Below are 19936 nucleotides of genomic sequence, written 5' to 3' on the forward strand. Positions count from 1 at the left end.
AGCTTGTGAATCACAGCTGTTTGCACAGTGGTGCTGAAAATGGATTCCAACAGAAGACGGAGGGACAAACCGAGGCTAAAATTAGAGACACACTAAGAGATATCGGTTGAATCAATGTTGTTGAGTTTGTATAGCATCCTAAACACTAAACTCTACAGCATGTTTGACATATGAACTGACTTCCTGTCCCCTATAAATTCTGTTTATATACTACTAATTTAACATTTTGAAAATGACTTGATGCCAAATGGCTTCTTAAATGGTACTGTCAGATTGATGGAAGAAGTTAAAACCTGTTAAACCTCTAACATAATAGCTAACATAAACAGTAACTGCAAGACAATGCAATGATGCAGCACAAACACATGCCATCCATCCACAGCAGCTCTGACCAGGTCACACGGAGACAGGCAGTGAAACAGCATTCACAAGCAGCAATACATTCCTGCTGCCTAACATTTCATGACAGAATGACCCCCAAAGACATAAGAGCACATGGAGCAGCGGTGTGTCATTAATGGTGTTATGCAAGTTTGTAACTGAAGGCCAAGACCCTTTTTGACCAACATCGACCTGCTGCCCAGCTCCCCGGATGCCAAACATCACTGTCTGCACAAAACCCTCTTTAAAACTGTCCCCTGTATATAAACTCCACAATCCAGTTCTTCAGCATGACAGGAAATGTACATATCACAAACACTGCAGCGTTACATATTACCAGCTAATTATTCAGCATCAGAGGTTTCCAAGCACTCTCGTCTACATCAGGTCTAAATGCAGAAACGGCCCCAGATGTAAAGCTGACGTCTCAATGGGAGTTAAAGAAGCGGAAACCTGCAATACTGAAGGTCTCTGCTCAATTGACGGAGCCATTGAGGTTCAATAAGCCTTGAAACTCACTGAAACCTCTTTCGTACAGCTCAAAGCGCTCTGCAGATGCACGTGGGAATTTCTGGCCATGGACACGATTGCTCTCATTTGAAGCACAATGCTCCTCGCAGTGAAAAATATTCCAACCGTCTGCTCTCTGAACTGTGAAGTCTCAACACAGCAAAGAACACACAGCAGTTTCTGTCGTGGAGATTTCAATAACTTCAAAGGTTAAAAAGTTTACTGTAGGATCCTTGAAATATGAATGCGGCTTATTAGCGCACATACATCTGGGGAAGGTCGGATATAATGTCTCACGCAGCATTTTGTCTACATTTAGTTTGTGCATTTCACAAAAAGTCAGAATATCACAGAGATTTCTTGAACACTGAGGTTAAAAGCCATCTGGACGTTTGGAGACTCAGCTTTATTAGAAAAGGTCCTGCGTGACTGACAGCTACATGAACCTTTAATATACAGAAATCAACATCTTTTACGGTAGTTTCCATAGAAACTTCAAGCCCAGCTCGCTCCTACATGTGGCACCTGTTTATTGCTTCCTTGTGAAGATTTACAGCTTTCCTGAACACCTGGGAACGAAGTGAGAGTGTAAATTCGCCAACACAGCAGCTCCAATTAGCCCACATCGGATTCTCGATGGCTCCCCTGCCATCTGCAACTCAACACCCACCAGCAGCCAATGCACTTGCAAACGGGGTTGGGGGGGGTTAATTAATGGAGCCCTCACTCGGAAACAGGAAGCATATGCATTAACAATCTCATCTATATTTAATATTCAAATGCTTCGCGAATCCCCAGTGCAGCTCAACAAAATTGGGTTTTGTTAAGAACTCAAGCAGAATGGAGGAGCAAAAACCCACGTACTGCTGATTGTCCTCTTGCCATCACACTAAAGCAACAGAAATGACCACATGGATACACAGATGTGTTTCTCTGCAGTGCTGCTGTGTTCAGCCAAGTTGGCAGTCAGTAAAGCCCCCCTCCCTCCCCACCAGTCCTCTTTTCCTACCAGCTCATCCTCCATCTTTCCCTCAGATTTGTTGGATGACCCGATCCAGAGACAGATGGATCGAACCAGGCGCCCTTGTTCCCTCCCCAGAGTCAGGACAACCGGCCAAATCCACAAAGTGACTCGGAACTTGATTACGCCTTTGTTGCAGGGTACTTTATCAGCACAGAAGCTGCTGACTCATTCATCAGGCCATATTGTCTGCTGCTTCGGTGAAGATATTCACACACTGATGCTGAAGTTAAAAACAAGACCGTAGTGATGCACAATAGTTTTGATTGCTCAATGCTTTTAGTGCAACTGTTTTTTACTGTGCTTTTTGCTTCTTACAAGAAAATGCTTTTCAAAATGACAGCATAGACATCACAGAATCTACACATTAAACACAGCAGTATTAAACATTTGAAAAAGGAAAACCTTAAAAACATTGTGACAAAAATATTTTATGGCACATGGCCTATTTATCATATATAGTTTTAATTTGCAGATTAATATTTTTGTTCATCTATAAATGAAGTTTTTGTATCACACCAGCTTTCCAGTTTTTATGTGTGCTGTTATTGTACTACACATTATCAGCAGTTTAAAATGAAAACAGTGCTCACATGTTTTTCAACCAGATAACCGCTACAAATGAACACAAATGGTAAAATGATTTATGACTAGCTCATGTGGACAGTTGCATTTGTCAAATTCAATTGTGTTGGATTATTGTCTGCTGAGCCTTTACTTTGGTCTAAAAATCCTTCAGTAAGTGTTAGATATAGGAACAATGGTTTTTTCATTAAACTCCAGCTGTCATCCTTTTTTTTAATTGTTCTCTTTTGTCTTGTCTTTGTATGTGCCTCATGGCCACCTGTTCCCTGTAGGTGATCATCTGATCACACCTGCGACCTGTCCACTAATTACCCAGGTGTTGAACTTAAAGCAGCAGACAAATCTGGAAAATGTGGGAGGAAAAAATACCAGATTTAAAAATAAACAACCCTCTTCTTGCAGTTCTTTCTTCTCACTTTGAGCTCCTCTGAGCAGAGGAGTACAATATTCGAGTTAAAAGTCATTTGTGGCTTCAACAGGGCTTTAAAGCCCAACATTTTAAGTAAACTGCTCCATCTAACCAATTGCCCCCTGACTGTGGATCTCTCCTCCTGGCTTCAATCCCACTACAAAGACTGTTTTACAATAAAACCAGCAAGAATTACCTGATTTAAATGACTCAGCAGCATATTTACACATTAACCAGTCAACAGTACTGATGCAGTTTAAGTTACAATCAAGCCTAAAGATTCAGCCAAGTGTTATTGGTTAGGGAAAAGCAACCTCATTTCTTAGTGACAAAATTAGCAAACAAAATGGTGATGATACAAACAAAACTGAGCTAGTGAGTGTTGCTAAAAACAAACCAAATTACGGCAAATGGAGTTCATAAAAACCAGCTGAACAAAAACCGAACAACTTCAACTTTTGTTGCCATAGCCAACAAAAAAAATTAGACAAATAGGTGCCTCAAAACACATACCCCCTGACTGACAAGTAACGCCTAACTGAGGTAAACGGCTGCTAACTGAAGTTACAGTCTTCACCAAAACACTAAATTAACAGCTACCAACAGAAGTTACAACCTCACACAAAAATAACTTCCCCACTAAGCTAACAGCAGCCAACCAAAGGTACAACTTCCACACAAAGACACAAGTGGCACCAGGGTGAACTGTTGGTGTTAAACCCCAGCCAACCTGACTGTCAGGTCTGATGCAGATTTATAGCCAGGTGTGGTGATTGCTGCAATCCTGTTGGAGGAGGAAACTTGGTTGTGGACCAATCGGCCAGATCAGTGGGCGAGGAGAAGGACAAGGGCTGGAGAGCTGGTCTGGAGCTGCAGATTAATCAACTGATGTCAGTCAGGTGGGGTCTGGAGCATGATCCTCAGCCAGCTGGGATCAATTTCATGCAATTATCTCTTCATACAGAGGCCACCAGAAGCTGTGACATATTGATATAAAGTCAAAGTTTATCTCTCTGTTGCTGCTGAGTTTGTTGTCACATGAATGTAAATGTCAACTTCAACTTCTCACAGTCACTTTTAGTATTATCTTCCCCTGTTTTGGGGCTGAATTGCAGCATCAAATGCTCTTAGTCACAACTTTTAACTGAAATGGATCTAAAAGCTTTACCTCCACTGTTTTAGATACTGTTAATCCTTTTGATTTGGATTGAGATTGCTATCAGACCATTTTGCATAACCTGTGATGAGGCCTAAATGTTTAATTTAGTGAACTATGTGGGCACATGGCAAAGATGGTGTGGTAAAGACAAGAAAAAGTCAAGTTGCTGTTATTTATACAGCTCATTTAAAACAACAGCCATTGCACCAAAGTGCTTTCCACCTCAGAAAAAAAAAAGCATGCATAGTTGGCGTTAACTCAACTAGTTTAAATATTGGGGTTAAGTGGCTATTAGCAAAACACAAGCTGAGGTCTCTTAGTTTGATTATTGCATAAATGTAGCTACATTAATGACATACTTCTTACGTTGGTTCTGTATGCAATGACAGTATCTCAGCTAACTTAAAGTGAAGGCAGGGTACATTCTGGACAAGCCGCAAATCACAGTGACAGAAGCTGGGTTTCCATTACAGTTTTTCGCAAAATAAAAGCGATATTTCTAAAATTTCGACAAGGTATATTTGCGCTTTGAACGTGTTCCATTGAAGGTTGTTCTGGGCAGAAGCATCGTAACTCTCGTAAAATATCATCCCGCGAGATTTCACTAAAGGAAGATGGACGCCCAAAACCTGTTTTATCTCCTTATAACACTCTGCATTCCTCTGCTGTTTGCTGTCGAGTATGGCAGTGATGTTTTTCTCAAGAATAATGGCAAGAAAAGTCTCGGTCTCCTCTTCTGTCCACACGTACCGCGCCATGTTTACTCCGAAAGAACTGGTCATGTGACCAGGTACGTCACGTCCGGTGACGTATAATTGCGGAAAAAGTGTTTCCATTGTGCTTTTGTGATATTTTTCAATATCAAAACGTCTGAAAAACCACCTCATGAGAGCGTAAAAACTTTTTAGCGATATTTTATTCCTTTTTCAAAATTCAAGTGTTTCCATTACCAGTTTTTTATTCCACTATTTACATTTTGCGCATATCTAAGGGTAATGGAAACCCAGCTAGAGACGGACAACCCAGCACACTCACATTCACACCTGTGGACAATTTCGAATCACTAATTAACCGCATGTCTTTGAATGGTGGGAGGTGAGAGGCACAGGGAGAACATGCAAACTCCAAACAGAAAGATCCAAGCTCAAGATTCAAACCCAGGATCTTCTAGGTGTGAGGGTGACAGTGCTAACCAACGAAGCACTGCAGCCATCGAGTAGGAAAATGCCTTAAGAAGTAATACAAAGCTTGAATTTTACAGTGTCTGGAAAGCATCTGTTTTCCTTTTCTGACTAAACAGGCTGACCTTTAACTGCACAATTTCATCGAATACCTACAGCATCATCTGATAAAAGTGAAAATCAACTCTTGTCTCTATTCTTGTTGATTACTGGTATAACTTTTGAAGAAAGTTCTGCTTCTCGAGCCAAGGTGCCGTCATAGTCTCTTGTTGTTTGTATTCTGCTCACACAGAGCATCACACACGTCTGTTAATTATAGATTGAGCTCATACAGGTGCATTAGATTTTACAGCTAAAGGTCACACCTGCTCCACACAAAGCCTGCATTTTTCTTGTCACATTATCATCTCAGACGCTTCTCACGGCAACACAATCAGCGTTCTGGTTCAGCGGCCGTGAATGTGAAAATCTGTGTGATGTGTGATTGCTAAGCTTGGTGGGCTCACACATCAGTGCATGTTGTGCAAAGTATAATTGTACATGCACCTTGTCAGCTTATTGTTCCGTTCATGCTCCTGTAATTGCTGCCTTCGATGGAACATAGGATGCCAGAATATAATAACTGCTCTATGTGTCTTTACAGGACCAGCCAGAGAGCATTTAATATGCATGATATACATATGTAGCAGCACTTTGAAATCCCCAGACAATCATCTTTTTCCAGTTACAGTGTCCTGGTTGAAAAGAAACAAAATGTTTGGAACCAGATCGGCTGAGTCAGTGCCCTTAGTTACGTCCTAGTTTTCTTGATTTTACTTTTACTTAAAATGTTTTTACCTTATCCGACATTGTTTTTTGTACAATGAGTTGTATTCTTACCTGTTTTTATTTTGTTGCCGTCTGGATCACTTTGTAAGTTGGGTTTTGAAAAGTACTCTTATTATAATTATCACACATAACAGCAAGTTATTTCAGATGCAGCTCAACAGTAAACAACGAGCAAGGAGTAAAAGCAGAGAACAACAGTGTCTCACATCCCACATTTTTAAAGAAGATTATGAGAAAGTAGAAGCCTGAGCTGTTAAGCATTCTGGCATTTCTTCCCGCTGGATAATCCAACATATGTAATTGAAATGTAATGCCAGGCATGACGATGCTCATTAGAAAGTACAGGATGACTCATGAGACAGAAGTGATACAAAGCACTGGAAGCAAACAAGAGACTATGACCATGCTAAGACAAACAATTAGGCACAGTGGTGCACTGAGTTAGGTGCTAACAGCATGTTAACATGCTTGCAAATGAGAAAATCGACATAGCGATCAGGGAACGTTGTCCAATAGAGGGCGCTAAACCACTACTTCTAACATTGAAAGCATTATCGAGTTTTCTTTTTAAGAAATTTTGCAAAATAAACTATTTTTTTGTCAGAACAGACCCAATATTGTGTAGATTATATATAAATTATTATTATTGTACTGTAGGTGACAGAGGAACAATCTGGGTTTAAACCTGCTAGTTGATTGAAGTCTTTATGTTTGGAGTTTGCGCATTCTTTCAGTGCCCGCAGTCGTTTTCTCCAGGTGCTGTGGCTTCCTTCCACAGTGCAAAGACATGAGAACTGGTGACTCTATATTGCTAGTAAGTGGAAGTGTTAGCGTGCATAGTTGTTTGTCTCTTACTGTCATGAATTGACTGCCTTTTCCAAATGAGGACAGGCTCCAGTATCCTGTGACTTTCAACAGGTTAAAGCAGATATAGATGATAAATGTATGAACAAAATCATTATTGTTGAGTTGTGAGAATCCTGCACAGTTTGTAGTAGCCAGATACTGACTGGAGATACCCACATCGCTGCACAAAGTCAGCAAATAAGAATCTACTGTACAAGTACGATTATTTTAGCACCGAAAGTAGTAGTGTAGTTAATTAGAGTGTTTGTAATTAATCATGATTAATCGCATTTTTGTCAAATAACAATACTTGACACAATTAGCAAAGTTTTTCCGTTCAAATAAAGTTTGGTTGACGACTGAATCGATGAATAGACATACACGTGAACCTGAACAAAAAAATGTTTATGTTTCATTTAGATTTATCTGTGCATTTTTGTCTGTCTACTACATTCACAGATTATTGCAAACTCAAAATGCAATTACAGCGATTATACTGAACATATTCAGACTTTTTGGAAACTCAAGCACTTTCACTTTAAGTGTCTTCTAAAGGGGTCTACATATGGCTACACCGTTTGCCGGTACCAGGACTGTCGTTGCTAACTTTAGCTCAAGTGCTAACAGCAACATGTTTTGCAATGAAGTGAATCCGTCGGCTTGAAGCGCTGTGGTGATAAGTAAAAGAAACTTTCCGCCCAACAAGCTCAATCTGGTCTCATCTTCCAGCACTGTTCAATAAACTTTCTTGTGGGCTCACATCACTCAGTGCATTGTCTGAAATTTATTCGCAGCTGGCAAACAGACTTCAGGTTCATTACCGCCACCTCCCGGGCTGGAGAGTGTGCATCAGTGTTACCTGTGTGCCAGAAATTAAGGAGCTGAGAAAGGTGCAATTGACTTAAGTAAAGTTTCAGTCCTAATAGTACTGCTTGTTGGTAAAATTCTGCATGTTAAACTCCTATTTCAATGAAAATTTATCTTCAAAAATCTATTTGAGAGAAGAAACTACAAGTTAGAGGTTGGCCCAAATCAGCCAGACACTAGAATCAAACAGAACACGAGCAGAAAATGTGGGTTAGAGTACAAACACGTGTAATCTGTGTCTTACTGGCAGAAAAGTTGGGTGGGTGCACTCATGCAAAGATCTGCTTCTTCTTTCAAAACAGTATGAATATAAATAACATTTTCTGTTACAAGAAAAAAGTTAACTTGTGCTTTTTGCATCTGTATATCCTCAAGGGTCCACATGATGAAATAAATTTCATCATCTGCAAAAGGATGTGAGCCTTTACCAAAATCTGTGTGTAGCTTAAAAAATTGTGACTGTGTGCACTGCAAGCACATGTACCAGGAAAACATGCAGTGCTTCAAACGAATGCTTGTTATAAAGAGAGACTGTGCAAGAAAATTACCTCATCATCATGCACATAATCTGCACCTTTTAATTCCTAATAATTACATTAATCTTTATTTATTAAACTTTTTTAAAAATCCAAGTTGCAAAGTGCTTTACAAAGCAGCAATCATTAACTGACTTGTTATTCAAGCAGTCACTGCTGGACTACAGTCTGCAGAAATCCTGTGCTTTGTCCACTCATTGTGCTCAACACACCATAGGAATAACTGCTGCTGTGGTCCTGTCTGTAGCCAGCTGGTATATCTGGTAAAAAGTGCAGAGTCACAGCCTCTCAGAAACAGGAGCCCTGTTTGTTTTTCTGCATTCACAATGAGGAGCAATGCGGCCGACAGACGTGTACCTACTGTAGTACGAATAAAAACCACCTGCGCATCCACTTTCAAAGTCTGTAGCAGTCATGCAGAAACCATGAATTAGCCTTTAGGGACACGAACCACTGATGTGAGAAAATGAAGAGTAGTTATCAGAGCATATTCTAGCTGCAGCAGAAGTACTTTACAATATTCTACCAGTCAAAGGCTGGACTTCAGCAACTTGATTTTAAGTCTATGTAGTCTATGAAGTTTCATGGAAACTGTAATCCACTTATATCATTCAAGGATATGAACACAGAAAAGTGCTATATAAATAAAGATTGATTGATTGATTGATTGATTGATTGATTGATTGATTGATTGATTGCTGTCAGAATGTCAGTTTTTTCATTGCAAATGGAAATCTTAGTAATACCAGGAATGATTCAAATTAAATCCTGGTTTCAGTCAGGTTTACATGAACTGTTAAATCAGTATGGAGTGTAAATTTACCTCAACTTTGCTTGCTTACATGTGCATCAACCAATTACATTAATAAAGCACTACTTGCTTGAAACCTTTCAGTAAATCATGTTGAAACAGTTACTAGGAGAACTTGGACAGGGTCATGGTAGAATTGCAGGTGTACTGTTTGTTATGCTAGCCATCTTGTTTTGGTTTGTTTGCATGCTAGCATTTGCTAATTACCACTATGCAGCTTTGCACAAAATTTTGACCCAATGGTGACAGTAGATGAAGCATGAGATGTTTATCAAAGTTATTTCAATTGGAACTACGATTACACTACTGTTCAAAAGATTCGGGTCACCCAGACAATTTCATGTTTTCCGTGAAAACTCACACTTTTATTCACGTTCTAACATAATTGCACAAGGGTTTTCTAATCATCAATGAGCCTTTCATCACCATTAGCTAACACAATGTAGCATTAGAACACAGGAGTGATGGTTGCTGCAAATGTTCCTCTGTACCCCTATGGAGATATTCCATTAAAAATCAGCCGTTTCCAGGTAGAACAGTCATTTACCACATTAACAATGTCTAGACTGTATTTCTGATTAATTCAATGTTATCTTCACTTAAAAAAAGAACGGTTTTTCTTTCAGAAATAAGGGCATTTCTAAGTGACCCCAAACTTTTGAATGGTAGTGTATATTTGTTAAAACTTTCATGGAAATACACTCACAATTTATTCCGATGTTTCACATGAATGTCAACCTCATGATGGAACACCAAAGTCATCACGATTCCTTCTGGGTAAAAAGTAAAATAAAACAACATCATATTTGCATTCAAAGATATTCAATAATATGCTTTGTTGTTGAATATTATGCAAAATGTGATGATGTCAATAACTGTCCAAGCAAGAAAAAGATTGTGGTACCAGTAGATCATTTATAGCAGGCTTGAATTTTATTAACAACTGCCAGCAGTGCCTCATGCTTTTAGATGAAATATACATCGCAGGGAAACACTCCCAGTATAGGCCTCCTTGTTATGTCTCCCGTCAAAGAGAAAACATTAAGAGGATTTAAGGATTATATCCAATGCATGTGGTGACAATAGTCCTTTACATTTGGGAAAATGCATCACATTTTGTCATAATTGCCTGAAAATTCAGTGCACCACATGCAAGTCCCTATCTAAAGAAAACACCATTAATTTACTGAGCTGGCTCCCTGAGGATTTTCTTTACGGGGAGCTGAGCGCAGGAAAATGAGGCGTGCCTAGCTGATCACAGTTTGCTCAGACGCTGCTGTTCTCTCACATGTTCTTTGGTTCATACATGTTATCTATGCATGATATCTATATGCATGTGGCACTTCAGATTTATTGGAATTTCCTCCTGCATCACATATTAACACATATGCAGTGCAGCTTTCATAAAATAGGTGTTCCTAAGGTAATTTCTCTGCCCAGCTGAGGTGGTTTTCTCATCCTCCGCATTGTAATTCTAAAAAAAAACAGGGTTCTTATCTCTTAGATGCTCATGTGTAGTTTATTTGGGCTACTTTGGTTCACCTCAAAAATGTCATAATGAAGATTAATACTTTGATAGTCAAGCAACTGTATAAGCACAAAACATCATGCTTCAATGAGCCACAGCATTAAAACCACCACATTAGAATGAAATGTTCTGCCAGGAAACCTTTGGTCTTCACATTCTGGATGTTGCTTTGACGCTTAAACATTGTCGCAGACACTATTCCCTCATGACATCCATCCACTTGTTAAATGTGCAGGACAATGTGCCTCACAACAAGGAGAACCTACACAATATTAGACAGCTGGTTTTAATCTTGTGACGTGTTCGATGCACACTAAACAACAACCAAATTAAATGTGCTGTACATTCAGTAGGAATAATTTGGGACTTTGTAGCTACAGGCATTAAAATATTAATTCAACCAGCATCTCATTTCATTCAAAACGCATTTCATTTTGCAAATGAGTAGTGCATCATCGTTTCGAGGAGGCAGAAGCTGTGTGTGCATATACATATACATATGTTATGACAAAAACAGCAAATCTTTACTCCTCTATGTGGTGATTATTCATTCATTCACTTCTGCAGTGATCCTATATTGTCTTCTTTTCTTCCAGTAATGTGCTCACAGACAGAAGTCATAAAAGGCCCATAATGTTTTCTACACAAACCCACGCTCATGATGAGGTGGTGATTCTGATATGGAGCCCCATTCATCATCCTACTGTCTGCGCTTACTCATTAAAGTAGAAGAAACCACATGTATTTTTTTTGTCTTTGCAAACACTCTGCAGAGGACAAAAAAAATCACTTAGATTTAATTTAATTTTGCTTTTGCTAGTCAGTAGGCAGAAGTGAAGGAAAAAGGTTTAGCAAGGAGTGTGGTCCAGATCGAGGTAGGTAGGTCCAACTGCAGCAAAAATGAAGCCGTCCCATGTGATCCAGTCAAATAAAATAGCAAAGAAATTGCATCCTCATGAAAACTGCCAGGTGTTGTAAGGTTCTGTTAAAGTTTCCATGTGTTTCATCAGCTGATTACTGCATCAAACTATTGTGAGGATGCCACTAGCTGAGTCATCGGTGAAGTCCAAGTGTTTCTGTGCAGGATTTCTCACTGCAATGCAGAAACCCTGATGCAATTAAAATGTTCTCAATGGTAAAGATGGCCCAGAGGGACATGGAGGTGCGTCTTACCCGCTCCAGTGAGCCACTTTCGATTTTGACAGGAATGCACCTGTGGGAGAAACACTGAAAAAGCAGCAGGGGTGTTGCTCTGTCTCACATTAATGATTTTCCCAAGAAAGTTGTAGGAGGAAGTCCAGCTGCTTAGTTTCTGCATTTTGTAGCAAAGATTTGACTCTCTTGTGGATTATTAGATCAGAAATTCAGCCAACACAGGCGAAACTGTGGGAATGAAACTTCCTAATGAGTCATTCCTTTTAAAAAAAAACTGTGCATCTGCAGTGGATTGTTGCCACATGTACAATAATTTAGGTATTTGTGATAATTGATAGAATAAATAATTTGACAATAAAACCTCCAAATGTTTTCAAAACTTTGACTTTTCAAAGTTTCCAATATTTTTTCCACATTTGTTCAACTGATCAAGAGCAAGGGAAATAACTTTATTGTAAGTTATGTTTGTCAGCAGTGTTTTCTGGAAGACTGACTTTAGATTTGATTTATCTACACAACTTAACAACAATACTTGTCACTTGTTGAGAGGTTAAAACAACCAGTGTTCACACATCTCTCGTAGTCCTATGAGTAGGTAAAAATGTTTGACCTTTTCATGAAGGTGTCGTCACTGTCGCTCCCTGGAGGTGACTCGTAACCCTGGTGACAGAAAAAATGGAGGTGAAGGTTGTTGCGGATGTGAAAGCGTCTGTTTTAACCTAGTCTGACTCACCACATGTAGACTTATATAGACATCTGAGTGCCCCATTTCTGCCATGAATTTTACTTCACACGGCTTTCTCCTCCCCCTCAGTTTTCTCTGCGTTTCCACTTTTACATTCCTCCGAACAAGCAGCACATGCTGAAAATGGTAAGTGGATGGTGCAATAAGGCAGGAGTGCTTGTTTTTTTCGGTGATTTGGCCATTTTAATGACAGTACTCACCTTCCTGTGTGCAAATGTTCCACTCAAAAAAAATCCCCCCTTCACTGATTTGCAGGGATTCCTGGGTTCAGATGATAATATTTGGTTTCAAGGAATACAAAGCAAGCCAGAGCTTCTTTTTCCTTCATAGCAAACCGATAATGAGGTGCATCCAGACCATTATTGTCCTGCACTAACACAGTGCTGCTGGCTATGCAAGACTAATTTTACCCAAAACATTTTCCCCTCCAAATCTGACCATGTAGTTAAGCTATGTAAACCTCAGTGTACTGTGACTAAATGCAAACATAATTACTAATAATACTTTTAAAAATGTGATAAGAATATAATTCACACAACAAAAATTAAAAAAAAAAACAATGGTCTCCATCAATACATGACCACCATTCTCCTTAGTCACCTATGCCATAATCACGCCACTAATTACAAATACGTTTGCAAACTCACTATATGTTATTTTGAAAGTCAGAGGAAGTTGTTCCACCCACTCTGTTGTTTAGGTGTGAGGAAATGTTGTATAAAGTCTTGTGGCTGACAACTCCAATTTTGTAAGGCCTGGGTGTCATTTTCATTTAGCATGTTCACTTCCTCAATTTTTTTTACATCACAAGGCAAAGCAAGTTTATTTGTACATTTCTTACACAAGATCAATTCAAAGTGCTTCACATAGTGCACTGAATATCATAAAAAGAAACAATTACGACCCTAAACTTTCATATTCAAAAGGAAAATAAAGAGGAAAGGGAAAGGATTGGAAGATATAGTAAAAATATATTTTATTTTATTTAGCCTTTATTTATACACATAATCTCATTGAAACACTGAGTGTCATTCTCAAGAGAGACCTGTCCTCAAATAACATAAAAAGACAACATTGAGTCACTGACAAACAACACTAAGGGACCTGTACTAGACAATATAATAATACAATATAACACTGAGTTCCAGACAAACAGGGTCATGACAAAACACAACATAAAAACACAATAAAAGCACAGACAAGTTTGAACCAAAATGTATAGAAAATGTCAGATTAATAGCAGTGACTAAAAGAACAGTCGCCAGCCGAGTTTTAAAAATGTCCACAGTTGGGTCAGATCTGAGTTCCAGGGGGAGCTGGCAGCAGCAGAGGGCTAAAAGTCATTTCACCATGTTGGGTTTGAACTCTGGGCTCCACTAGCTGAGACCCTGCAGACCTGAGAAATCTACCAGGCTCAGTAAACATCTCTCTGATATATGATGGAACCTGACCTTTGAGAGAATAAGTAGGAGCTTAAATTCAATTCTATGAAAGCCAGTGCATGGATCTATAAATGGTGTAAGTGTTCTCGTATTCTAGCAGCAGCATTGAGAATGCTTACATACAAGCAACTTTGCATTTTGCTTGTTTGTTTGTATGTTCGGCACAGATCCACACATGCAAATTCAAACCTGGTTGTATCTGAATGTACAATATTGTCTCTTTAATGCAATCATTCTAGCAGCAGAGAAATCACAGAGTGGGTTCTCACTAAAGGTAGTAAAATCTTACATCCAGGGAAAGAAGACATGCAATAAAAAATAAAATCTTTATTAAATTTACTTTTTATTAAAATTCTAACTTCCTCCAAGATGTCATCTAGAAATCCCCCAAGTGTCATTTCATACTTTTTAATGCTAGTGTATTTAAAATGAGATTTTCCAAGTAGTTATCTACGGATTTTGACCTAAGATGAAAGAACCAGGACCTCAATCTGATGGCTATCTGATGTGAGCCAGCTGTTTCTAATCTTTGTGTTAAGCAGGACTAAATATGAAACCAGATTTGGTAAAATGCTCCTTTTATAAAACAAAATGTCAGCGTCATGTGATGCACAATTCAGCCAGATGAGCAATAAAACTTGTGTTAATGAGGATACATTTGCGACATTTATTTGTCTTCATGTTGTACCACCCTGGAAAAAAACAGTCAGTGTTTGTTACTGTGTTTGCTGCCTTCTAACACTTCAGTCAGTCAGTGTGTGTGTGGGTGTGTAAAGCAGAACCACTGAAGCGTATCCCTGCATTGTTTCGCACCACAGAGGTGAGCTGACCTTCTGCAAGCTAATTAGGGTTTGCAAGAACAGAGATAATGAGAAGGAAGCACGCCACATGCGAAAAATACATGACTCTTCAGTTTAGAGACAAATTAGCAGCCTAGATAGTGTATATAACTGCAAACAACAACTGGTAAAGGTCAAAAGGGGCCGCAGCTAGATTGATATCCACAGGCTTCCCACCACTGCCTGCTTTCTCCTCAGATACCTGGTAATTCCTTTACCTGTGGGGCCTAATTAGTCATCAGTGAGTTTGAAAGAGGGCGAGGAGTTCACAGAGCTACATGTTTTTACCCCTCTGCAGCCTCCCCTGGAGCTGGACGATAACATCGTCACCAGCGGCCGGCACTCATTATAGCCTGGACTGAGCTCCAGGACACGAGCGGTGACAGGACTCACATCCTCCAGAGGTGAGGGAGTACAGGGAGCTCGCTGTCATTTATTCATATCACAAAAGTCATTATTCTTGGCCGGTCTGAAGTCAGAAAGACAGCAGAGGACGTGTTCTTGATGGAAGCAGGGCGCTAGAATGAAAGATTATTCACTGAAGGTGTGAAGCTCCCGAACAAGACATCGACACTTTGAAATTTTATTTCTGCATGAAGAGAGACTTAATAACTCACGGAAGGACAGCTTGATGATCTGTCAAAGTGCAACAATTGGAGCTGGCATCAACTCTAGATTCAATTTGTGTTTAAAATTGTTCTTTCATCCTGGTTTTTAAAGGATATGTTTGAGTTTCGATTATAAAACTGAGAAAAGTGAGTTGTGTACATGTTTTGGCTAAAGAACGCAATAAACTTGACCTGATTTAGCCGAGTTGTTTTGGTTGTTTCCATTTTGTTTGTGTGAAAGGTTTCAAATGCACAATCCATCATCAGCATCAAGGAGAGTGTAATCCCCCCCCCCCCCCCCCCCAAAAAAAAAAAAAAAAAGAGATGTCATTTATTGAGTGGACTAAAGAAACTAAAACACACAAAAAGACGAAAAGAAAGGCAAAAAACCCAACCCAGTCAACTACTCTGTGATATTTACTTCTCACATTTATTTTTAAAGCAACACAAGCTGCACCAAAGTTCTGTGCAACTGAAACAACCATAACACAATGATTAATACACCAATTGGAATAAAAATGCTTGTGTAGATGATGTCACAAACTACACTGTCTGCAAAATCTTGTCAATTTTCAGAGCATCTGAGGAAAAAACTGAGCACAGAACGATATTAGAAACCCTTCACAGATCCGCTACTCAATAATTTTGACTTTGGTCACAGTGCATTTAAAGTGTGAAACCATGCAATTTGACTGCCATGGAATAAGAGTGGGTTTGACGTCTGGCTTTACAGAAGTATAATTCAGATTCTGATTTATGCTAAGTGGGTCAAATTGAGGCTGAATTCATTGTTGGAGAGGTTTTAGACAGAGCAAGAACACAACTTCCTGTGTGCCAAAGAGATTTTATCTGAGAAACATTTTAAAGTTCAAGTCTTCAGAAATGTAGTTTCTTTTTATTAGTTTCCCACAATTCAGCACAGAACAAAGCAATAACTTTTCAGGTCTGTGGGTGATTGTCAGGCTTGTCAGTTACACAGATATTTGTTTCCAAACTACAAGACAGGTCAGAACAGAAATGTGGAAACACTTGGACATTTGCACCTCTTTGTGTTTGCAGTATGCAAGTCCACGTGTCTGTCGTTAAACATGTACAACTACACACACACACACACACACACACACACACACACACACACACACACACACACACACACACACACACACACACACACACACACACACACACACACACGCTTAAGTCATCTTCGGGGGCACACTTTTTTTTAACTCCTTACCTCTGAGGACACCGCTTTCTGAATGGTTTAGAGAGACACACAAGTGGAATGTGTGCAGGGGAGTGCCCAGGTTATGAAAATCAGGTCAGATTTTAGTTCTAAACAACTTTTGTCCATGTCGAATTTTATCCTGTATGATTGGGGATTTGGGAATTTTAATGTTATTTTTGGGGCCTTGTGTTATACTCTAATATAGACAACACTTTTGGGTACCAGGGCCATCAAATGTAATAATTTGCATGTATTGTAGGCTTCAATTAGCAGGGAGAATGGTAATTATAAGAGGACTGCAATGTGACTATAAAATTTAGAATTTAATTGGGCTCCAGTTCTTCAGTAGCTCCAGACCTCAAGAAACTACATAAAAATCAATGTAAACCAAAATTACCTCCTACTGAGGGAAGAAGAAATTTAATTTAGACTTTGTTTGTGTGTTGCCTTTGTTTTTGTTTGTTAGTTTGTTTTTTATTGTGACTGTGGGAAAACACCAGCAGGGAATAGGCTGTCCGGCTCAAACTATTGAAAAATTTGGTGTCCAAATACAACATCGTAGAAATGATTTCCTTCCCTTACAGGTTATACTGCAAGTTTGTGATTTTTGATTATTATTACTAACCTACCATCTCTTGCTGCTTCACTGGTGTGCTCTCCATGAAATTATGCACATTTTATTATTAAATATGATTAAATATGGCTGTAAACATCTACAGACAACACTTTTCCATGCATATACACTACACTAGCTAATACATTACATTAATTTTACTGTGTAATAAGTGCTCATTTTTTCTTGCATGTTTTATAAATGAACAAAAAACAACAGATACGATGTTCTCATTGACTTTCTGATCACTATAGAGTCTGGAAGACACTTGCATTACCGACTGCACTGCTGTTATTCTGTTACATAACACTGTACTGGGCATCTCAGAAGGGAATTTCTCTCTTTTGTCACTAGATTAGACTCCATTCCAGTGATTACTCAGAGTTCAACCTGCAGGTGAGAATTATGCCTGTGCATATCTTTACATAGTTTAGTCTGAATATTTAAATGCAGAACATTCTAATAATTGAAAACGTTCCTGTCCTCGATGTTTGTACAGTGTTGTGATGTTTGTGGTGCCGCTGCATTTATATTCCTGTGAAGAAGTGATGGAGAGTTTGTTCCTCAGAAAATCAAAAACACCTCATATCTTTTCTAAATAAATAATAAAAATGAATTCACTGGCTTTAATAATTAAGCATCAGCACATATCATATTTAATGCAGTAAGCTGCAGAAGAGAAATGCTAGAATAAAATGTAAAACTAATAAGCGTTCTTTGGAGTAATTATAAGAAAAAAATATAAAACCTCACTAATTAAGTCTTTAGCATTAATCCAGGGAGGTTGAGGTTTAAACAATGTTTAAAAAATGATGAAAGAAGTAAAAGTTAAGAGTGGTTAAATTGCTCAAGATTGATCTAAAGAACACACATTGTGATTATATCTTAAGGATGGTCTTAGAGCAGAATAACTGAACATGTAGGGCTGCTAGCTGAAATGTGGAAGTTTATGTTTTTAACCACAGATTTTCTCCTAGAGACAGTTGTAAATATGCTCCTTGGTCATTAAATTGTTTTCAGTCAACTAAAGACTCAAAAAGTAGACATCACAATCTTGTTGCTCAAGTGCAAAATTAGCTTATAAAGTGTTGTCATGTTGCAAACCTGAGGATAAAAACACAAAAAGTTGCCCAAATAGTAAGGTATGCTAAAATATATGTGGTTTGCAACAAGTGAAAGAAGACAAAAATGATCAAATCAGGGAACCATATTAAAATTCTTAATATCAGTACAAAAAAGCTAAACATTAGATTGAATTTTTTTTAGATGTTGGAATTTATCATGTGTGGTTCTGTTAAGAAAATGAACCAAATTTCTGCTTAAAATAGTAATATTTAATCCAAATCATTTTATTCTACACGTTTAGTTTGAAAAATGTGGCAAAAATGAACAATTCAGACCACGCTCTGTATAAAGATAAAAGTGTGTGTTCCTCAACATAACTAAGAAACCAATAGTGTCTCAGTCATGGCATTATAACTGTGTCATACTGTAAACACCTCTAGTTGTGGTTGTGCTGTTTCCATAGACGACTTTATATTGCAGTGAAAAAAATGAGCCTACAGTAAGTAAAAATGTGCCAGGAGCAAAAAACACCCAGAAACTGCTTGGAGTTTAGAGTGTTAAAGACGTAATACTAATCAGTACATTTATTTCTTGAAGCACAAGTTCAGCATCATATCTGTAAAATAAGTGCTACTGATAATAAAAAATGCAGTGTTTGATTAAGAGGAGGGCTTGAACACTCAGCGTTCTTTATCATAGCTATACATCCTGCCTTTAAATACTTTAAAATACTCAGAGACTTTCAGTTGTAGCATTGTCCGCCTTACGAACACTCTTACATATCAACAAGTTAAGGAAAACTGCAGGGGCCCGCATATATTATGCAATGTCACTGCGGAGCCAAATAATCTATTTATAATGAGGATAAACCCACTGCTATCATCTCTCACCAGGGCCCCCGATGCAAAGCAATGATTCACAAGCTGCTAATCAGCCACGCCAAGGCAAAGTAAGAAACAATGACAAGATCAAGGCTCCATAAATCAGCACCTCTTCCATTCTGAACATTAACTGAGCAGTGCAAGGCTCGCCTGCAGCTCTCCCGCTGTTAAAACAAGAAGTGCAAAAGAAGCAGACTCTCCTTGATTCTTTCAGAAGCCCTAGAAACACGGGAGCGCCTTGTGAATATTCTCTTTGATCTGGCCAGCCTGGCACAGGTTGACTTAGATCCAAGCAGGCATTAGACGACAAAGGGATCTGAGTGAGGACAAGCCACATTCATGCCGAGCTCTGAGGAGGCCAGCTGATCTCACCATCTGGCCTTCCTCAAAAGGCTTGTGCTTCTTGGAAAGACACTCGATTGATCTGCAATGGAGAAGGATAGAGCGAGCCGCATGACAGTAGCTGCTGCTCGGGTGTGAATGCATGACACAGACCTGCAGCAGGTTTTCGGTGGATATACTGTTTTCAAGGATTAATTCAGCTGGAGATGATGATCCTCTTGTAACCGTGTGCATCTGTGTTTTAGCTAACAGGCTTAGTGATCCAATGCTGACAAGTCACTGTATGCTAATCTTAAAAAAAACACTTTAGACTGGATGAAACCTCCAAAAGGTTTGAGCAAAACTAATGACTGACG

Source organism: Acanthochromis polyacanthus, chromosome 10 (genome assembly GCF_021347895.1).
Source record: "Acanthochromis polyacanthus isolate Apoly-LR-REF ecotype Palm Island chromosome 10, KAUST_Apoly_ChrSc, whole genome shotgun sequence".
Lineage (NCBI taxonomy): Eukaryota > Metazoa > Chordata > Actinopteri > Pomacentridae > Acanthochromis > Acanthochromis polyacanthus.